Consider the following 8210-nt stretch of genomic DNA (forward strand, 5'->3'; position numbering starts at 1 on the left):
TCCAAATTTGTGAGATTGGATGACCTACCAGAGGTCATGGTGCAGTGTAGAGATGTGAGTGACGGGGAGAGTGGATCCAGTGCACCCATTCCTATTATTCCGCAGGCAGTTTCAGAACCGTCTACTCCTATAGTTGCAGTTCGCAGGTCAGTTAGGACTATACGTCCTCCATAGCGTTTCTCACCTACTTTGAATTACATTTTGTTGACAGATGGTGGAGAACCGTAGAGTTATGAAGAAACCTTGTAAGATGAAAACTCTAGCAAGTGAGAGTTGGCCATGAAAGATGAGATGGATTCCCTGTTAAGGAATCAGACATGGGAGTTGATAGAACTTCCATCAGGGAAGAAGGCATTACACAACAAGTGGGTGTACCGAGTGAAAACTGAACATGATGGCAGTAAGAGGTACAAGGCTAGACTTGTAAAATGCTTTTACCAGAAGCAGGGTATTGATTACTCTGAGATCTTTTCTCCTGTGGTGAAGATCACAACCATCAGGATGATACTGGCTATGGTTGCTACTGAAGATCTATTTCTTGAGCAGTTAGATATGAAGACAGCTTTTCTTCATGGAGACCTTGAAGAAGACATCTACATGCACCAACCTGAGGGGTTTGTGGTACAGGGAAAGGAAGGTTCAGTTTGCATATTGAAGAAGAGCTTGTATGGCCTGAAGCAAGCTCCTAGACAGTGGTACAAGAAATTTGATAACTTCATGCACGGTGCAGGGTACATTAGATGTTAGGCAGATCACTGTTGCTATGTCAGGCATTTTGACAATTCTTACATTATTTTGTTGTTGTCTATGGATGACATGCTTATTGCAGAGGCTAGTATTAATGAGATCAATAATATGAAGAAGCAGATGTCAGAGCACTTTACAATGAAGGATTTGGGAGCTGCAAAGTAAATCCTTGGCATGAGAATTGTCAGATATAGAGTCAGAGGTACGTTGAGACTCTCACAGGCTGAGTATGTGAAAAAGGTACTCAGCAGGTTCAATATGGACAAGGCCAAATCAGTTGGCACACCCTTGGGAAGTCACTTCAGACTCAGCAAGAATCAGTCACCAGAGTCAGAGGAGGAACAAACTTACATGAGTAAGGTTCCTTATGCTTCAGCTATTGGTTCACTTATGTATGCTATGGTTTGCACAAGACCGGACATTGCTCATGTAGTAGGAGTTGTGAGTAGATACATGAGTAACCCAGGAAAGCAACATTAGGAAGCAGTGAAGTGGATTTTGAGGTACCTAAAGGGTTCCTCAGAAACCTGTTTGTGTTTCTCTGGAGAGAGCTTGAAGGTGTAGGGCTATGTTGATGCTGATTTAGCTGGAGATATTGATAGCAGAAAGAGTACCACGGGCTTTGTTTATACACTTGGTGGTACTGCAGTGTCATGGGGTTCTAATCTACAGAAAACAGTTTCTTTGTCCACTACAGAAGCTGAGTATATTGCAGTGTCAGAGGCTGCAAAGGATATGGTATGGCTACAGGGCTTCTTGGAGGAATTGGGTAAGAAGAATTAGAAAGGAACTCTCTACAGTGATAGTCAGAGTGCCATATTCCTTGTCAAGAATCCAGTATTCCATTCCAGGACCAAGCACATTCAGATCAGGTATCACTTTATACGATCATTGTTAGATGACAGACAGTTGTTACTTGAGAAGATTTGTGGAAGCAAGAACCCTGCTGATATGTTGACAAAGGGTGTTATGCTTGAGAAACTGAAGTTGTGCGCAATTTCAGTTGGTCTTCTAGCATGAAGACAGGAGCAGTGAGTTGCAGAGGTAGAGGATATCATGTTTGAGGAAGACGGCGATACAACGAGTGTACCAGTCTCCAAGTGGGAGAATTGTTGAGTACTATGGAGTCTAGTCCACACCGCTCGAGCGAATTCAGGCAGAGTCGAACGCTCGATGTTAGCTCGACAGTGAGCTCAAGCAGGAAGCCTTCGCTCGAGCGGAGGCATTGGCCGCTCGAGCGAAGTCAGGCAGAGTTGAACGCTCGATGTCAGCTCGACAATGAGCTCGAGCAGGATGCGGAAGGGAAGTTTGCTCGACGCACGCTCGACACGCCGCTTGAGTGAACATGCATTTTTAGGTAGATAAAACGCACGCACGTAGGGTCTTGGCTCTCTTGGAATACACATGCGTGCAGGACCCATAGGAGGTTTTAAAATCCATTATTTTTGCTTGGAAGCACAAGGCATGCAGACGGATATAAAGGAGTTTTGGTATTGTGCGCATAGGATATATATTGGTATTGGGACTTCAAAGAGGGACAGGGCATGCCGCACGTTAAAAAACTATTTTTGGGATTCTGGTCTTCTGCGCACACGGGAACACATATTTTTCTCTTGGGCATTAATTCAGCTCCACACGAGTTAAGTTTTTGGTGATGATTCATTTTTCTCTTTTCACATAAAAACTGCATCATTATTGAAGAGCTTTTTGAGGGGTTCAATTACTGCTACAGTTCAACCTCTTCTATTACTTTCAATCTTCATTTCCATCTATTTAACTTAATTTTTTCATTTATTACTTTTTATTTAATTTCAATTTGAAGTTTATGCTGTATTGTTGATATTTTTGGCTTAAAATTTTGATCATTTTATTTACTATTTATTTTATTTTATATTAGTTATTTTTCTTTTTTTTAAGCTTCTATTAAATATGCATTACAATTATATTTTATATTGATTAAAGGTTAATTAGGACTTAAATAATTTCAGTTTTATTATTTAATTTTTAGGTTAATTAATGATGATTGTTTAGCTTAGTTTATTTTTTAATTGTTAATTTCAATTTATTAGTTTTTAACATTCCATTTCAACACTCAAACTTCCAAAAATATGAATCTAGTCTATGACCAATGCCCTTTTTATTTCTGTTGCACTGTTCCATTCATTGTACATACCACCACTTTTATTTGTGAATTTTTTTACCATTTTATACGAGTTTGAATTTAAACAATTTTTCCCGAGGAGATGATGTAGGAATTTTATTCCTAATTATTACACGATATCCTCATGCACTTAGGATAGCATTTGTGCTACTCATTTTTGAGTGAGTCACTCGATCACCCACAGTTAATATGCGACTGGGAATACCATGGAATTAATCTCCACAAGTAAGGTTGTAAATAAATCATTAGATAGCCGACTTGACACTCGTTTGGTTAAATTCGAATTAAACTCGGCTCGTGAGAAAAAAAGTTTGCCCTTGAAAGTAGACACCCACTCGATTAGTAAATAAAAAATATCTTACTTGACTCAGCTAAGACTCCTTTATGCTGGTTGGACTTAGTAGCTCAACTTGATTAAAACTCATTTATAAATATATAAATATATATAATATTAATTAATAATATAAGAATAGCACCTTGTATAATTACATATATTGTAACAATAAATAAATCCACCAATAGCACTAGTACCTCAAGGTACTCAACTATTATCCTCGGCTAATCTTGCCCACATACTTGATTACTAATCCTCACTTGAACCATCAAGGTAATCTGACAATATTGAGATGATAAATGAGTGAGTTATTAACAATTCTGTAAGTAGAGAATATATACTAATATGTAAACATCAACATTTACAGAGTTTCAGAATGTGGAAAAAAATATTTACTTTTATAATGCAAAATCAAAATATGTTACAAAATATTAGAGCAAGATTTCAGAAAAGCATTCTTATTCAAAAATCCTTTGGCATATATATCATAAACTGAGACTTCATCTTTATATTATATTGGAGCATCATATATAGATAGAAACCATGTTTAACCCCCATGATAGGGTTATAAATTACCATTATATCTGTAGTTGAGCTATATATCATGTTTAACCCCCTGTGGCAGAGTTGTAAATCACCATTATATCCATGGCTAGGTCGGATACCATGTTTGAGCCCACATGTTAAGGTTATAAACCACTATTATACTAGTGGCGGGGTTGTATACTACTATTATACTCGTGGCGGAGTTGTAAGCCACTATTATAACCATGGTGGGGCCGTATGCCACTATTATATCCATGGCAGGGCCGTCTACCACTATTGTACTCATGGCAGGGCCTTAACGGAAACATAATAGAAACCACATCCAAACCAAATTATATTTAGATATAGAATTAGGAATTCATGGCCAGGTTTTCAGATGACCCATCAATTCAATACAGAGTACTGAATAGCTTTATATCATTTCACATGTTCAAAATAATATAATCAAAGCATCTTCATTTAATCAAAGCAAAACCTTTTGGATTTCATATTTGTTTTTTTTTTTCCGCATAGTTCAAAAACATAATGCTAAAATAAGCTCATGTCTACACCAATCATGATAAAAATACTTTTTTCTTTCATACAGCTTTCATGAGTAATGAAAAATAAACAACTGGGGTTGCTTTCACATTTCTTTTCAAAACAAATTATCCGCATTTTTATAAAATCAACCCTAGTCCTTTCTTTTATGCAAAATATAGGATAAAAACTTTGCTTACTTGACTCTTGTTGTATATAAGTTATGCCTTGGGTCCGACCTCTAACAGTATCCAAACCTAAACCAATAACCCTTCACCAATTATCAACCCAAACAAGCATGCCATTAGCTTATCTAATAAACCCCAAACTAGCAAATACTTCAGTCCTGAGCATCCATATAACTGGGGCCGGCTCAATAGATTTTGAGGCCTAAGGCAAGAAGTTAAAATTGGGCATTTTTCTTGTATCAAACTAAATTAAGTTATATTTAATTATATTTTTATTTAAAAATTATTCTTCTTGCTTTGTGAGATGCAAAATTGCTAATTAAGTTTTTATATTCAAGTTCTTCTAATATCTCATTCTCAATTGATAATATGGCTAGTACATTTAATCTTCCCTGAGACATTGTTGATCTTAGATAAGATTTTATCAACTTTAATTTTGAAAAACTTCTTTTTGTGGAAGCAACAATAATAATTATTGTCAATAAGATTCTATAAGCGATACATGCATTTGAAAAATAATCAAGTCTTTTTATATAATTTAATATATCAATCGGAGTGCTTTCTTCTATTGGTAAAATTTCTTTTAAAACTTTTAGTTCAGAAAATAAATCTAAACCATCAATATCATATTTCAAAAAGCTTTCAAGACTAAGATTTTTTTTTCAAACTACAATCGTCATGTGATTTCATTTTTTGAAATGAAATAAAAAAACCAAAAATATTTTCATATATTTGAACTTGTTCAAACATATTTTGAATTGAAGAAATTGCTTGATCTACTATAAATAAGAAATACTTAATTCTAAAAGATTTTTCAGCAGATTGTGTTTTTTCTTGGTTGACATTTTCATCAAACTGCTTTTTCTATAAATTATTCATTTTTCTCTAAATACAGGTTCTATTTCCATATTAATTGCAATTTTTGAACCCAAAGTTTCAAGTTTCGTGTAATTATATATCTACACATGGATTTTGATGATAACAAACGAATTCAAAGAATAAAAGAGTCTCAAGCTCATGTTGTCTACACAATGGAGTCAAGCATACCAAGGAACCAAGCGCAAGAAGGGAACAAACTCACATTAAAACTCATAGAGTAATTTTGTACATCTCTAGAAAAATTTGAAATTAGGATTAAGGCTCAAAATTAACATTTATTTTAAAGTATTAAATTACATTTTTCATATGTGCATGAATATTTCAGCTCAATCACATCCCCAACTAGCGTTTTGCTAATCATTGAGCAAAATAGTGAAAATTAATTGAAATGAATATTGCATAAAGATCGAAATAAAAAAAAAAGCAATCAAACACAATTCTGAATTCTCACAAAAGGTGATCCATGACTACTCAACCCCAGGAGCTATACCCCCGAAAACTGTATCAACAATCCTTCACATAGAATTGGAGAAAATGTCTCAGAACTCAGATGTGTGTGTGTAGCTACACGGTTGTGTATTCCTCATTACTAGCTATGATTTGTCATAGGATTTTTCAATTTTAAGATTAATCATTACTGAATCTAACTACCTTAAAGCCTAAGAGAATAACAGTTTTCACGCCAACTCTGTTTAAAAGTTGAACTGACAAGTGTAGGATTGCAGTTTTCATGCCCAAGATCACGTGTAGTGACAAGTGTAGGACTACTCGCAAAATTTAGACATGCTGACTGACATTTTTACCGTTTTGCTCTGCTAGGGTTTTTAAGTTCTCTTTTGCATGGCTGCCGTGAGGGGCATTGATGGCCCCATGCTGGAGGCTAATTCTCGTTCGTTTGCAGACTTGATTTCTGCTGTCCCTCACCTGATTCCTGATGTGCATCTGGCACCAAGGGCCCATAAAACCATGGATGGAGAAGTGTATTTTCTATTTTCAAAGGAGGAGATTGTGAAGTCTATAGAACCTTTTAGGTTCTCGTTGGTGCTGAAGTTCCTCAGGCTGAGACCATCTCTAGATGCTATTAGATTGTTCATTAAAAACAGATGGGGATTATCTGGTATTGCTATGGTTTCAGCCATGAGAAAGCCACGTAACGTGTTTGTCCGGTTAACATCGGAGGAGGATTTCAATAAGGCTTTCTCGAGGGAAGTTTGTGACATAAACAGTGTGGCTTACTGTCCGTTTCACTGGACTCATGATTTTTCTAAAGAGGAGGAGCCTTCGGTGGTTCCAGTTTGGATATTTCTCCCAGGTTTGGCTCTGAATTTTATCACCCATCTATCTTGGAAAGCCTCACGTCACCTATTAGAAAATTCCATCGGGCTGATAATTCTACGAGGTGTGCCACTAGAACAGACGGTGCAAGGGTATGCTTAGAGGTTGATGTTGCTAAATCTCCTCTATTATCGTTCTAGATTGGTGCGCCCTCTTGTCCTGAAAGTCGTTTGCAGGAGATAGTGTATGAAACGATGTCGACATTTTGCACTATTTGTAAAGTACAGGGCCATAATTTGAAGACTTGCAAGAAGGGTGTCTTAAGGAAGGATAAAGAGAAACAAAAGGTTCGGCTTGAATATAAGATTGTGCCGAAACAGTTGAAAGATGTGGAGCCTTCAGGTTTGAATGTCGCAGTACAAGAAGTGGCTGATCAGGGTATGTCGGATGCGTTGGTGGTGGGTAGTGTTGAGCAGAGAGTTGATACGGAAGGTGAGAAAGCGGAAAATTTACAGCTGGTGGAGTTGCAGGGACACGGACCTGAAGATAAGGCCAAGGATGGTAATGTAGAGGTAGTATGCTCTGTTTTAGAAGAGATGGTGCCAGTGAATTCTGAGTTGGTGGAAGTGCCATGTTCTGATTTTGTGGAGGTGGTCCCGAGAGCAGTGGAGTGTAGTGGGATGTCTAAAGAGTCTCCAATGGTGTGCGCAAAGGTGGAACGTATGGAAGCAGGTATAGAAGCATGTATGGGGAATGAGGAGGGTGACTCTGTTCCTTTGGAGGTGAATGTTCAGTGTATTGAAGCAGTGCCAGGGCTGATTCCAGCTGATGTGTCTCAAGATGCTCTTGTTTCCATCGTGGTAGATCATGCAGAAAAGGTATGTGATGACCTGTTTGTTGAGCTGATTGCTGAGAAGGGTTTGACAGGGGTTAGTAGTGATCAATTGGCTAGCCTTTTCGGATCATGAGATGGGGGAGGGAAAAATAGTTTTGAAGAAAGATGTTTGCTTTGATTCGGATATAAGAGATGCAATGAAAGAAAAGGGTGAGGATATTCACAAGAAAATTCATAGCAGTAAACGGGTAATTACCCGTGCTTCTAAATTGAATCTATGATTAGTCTAATATTGTATTGGAATGTTAGAGGGGTGAAATCTTCTAATAGCAGGTTAAAAAAGATTATGAAAGTATATAAGCCGAAGATGTTTGTGATTGCGGAACCTTTTTTACGTGATGAACAATTGGATGATGTTAAAAAAAAATGCTTGGTTTTGATTATGGGTTTTCAAATGGTGCGTGGAATGGGAAATTGTGGATATTGTGGATGAATGATGTTAATGTAAGCATGGTTAGCTGTGGAACTCAGCAAATTTCTGTTCTTGTGGCTGATGGTGGGATGAAGTATAAAATTTCTTTTGTGTATGCTAAATGTTTATATGAGACACGACGGGTGTTGTGGGAAGAACTTGCCAGGGAGAGCAATTCTAATGATCCTTGGTTAGTAACAGGAGATTTTAATATTATAGCGAATGATGGGGAGAGACGTGGTGGTAGGCCACGG

This window comes from Carya illinoinensis, chromosome 3 (assembly GCF_018687715.1).
Source record: "Carya illinoinensis cultivar Pawnee chromosome 3, C.illinoinensisPawnee_v1, whole genome shotgun sequence".
NCBI lineage: Eukaryota > Viridiplantae > Streptophyta > Magnoliopsida > Fagales > Juglandaceae > Carya > Carya illinoinensis.